The sequence below is a fragment of the Amblyomma mixtum genome, chromosome 6 (assembly GCF_055824585.1).
Source record: "Amblyomma mixtum isolate Tamu chromosome 6, ASM5582458v1, whole genome shotgun sequence".
Classification (NCBI taxonomy): Eukaryota; Metazoa; Arthropoda; class Arachnida; order Ixodida; family Ixodidae; genus Amblyomma; species Amblyomma mixtum.
In genome coordinates, this window is record NC_143017.1 from 141472212 (window position 1) to 141472505 (window position 294).

Consider the following 294-nt stretch of genomic DNA (forward strand, 5'->3'; position numbering starts at 1 on the left):
ACATGGAGCGAGAATGCCAGCTAGCCCAAATAGCATCTTTGTGCTCTGCGACGCAGGGAAGACTATATGAAGGCAAAAAATGAAGTCCTTGACCTACAGTGCCTGGCTTATAAACAATGTACCCGCATATCAGGCCACCTTGTTTATACTATCATCGTGTATTCATTTTCTTCTGGATCGTCGGACAACTCGGAACTCGCGGCTTGTACCTTCCCTCCACAACAGAGCTGGCCGCTGGGAACAGCTGCCGTGGCGCACAAGTGGGTATTGAGCAGAGCGGGATAGGCAGTGCTT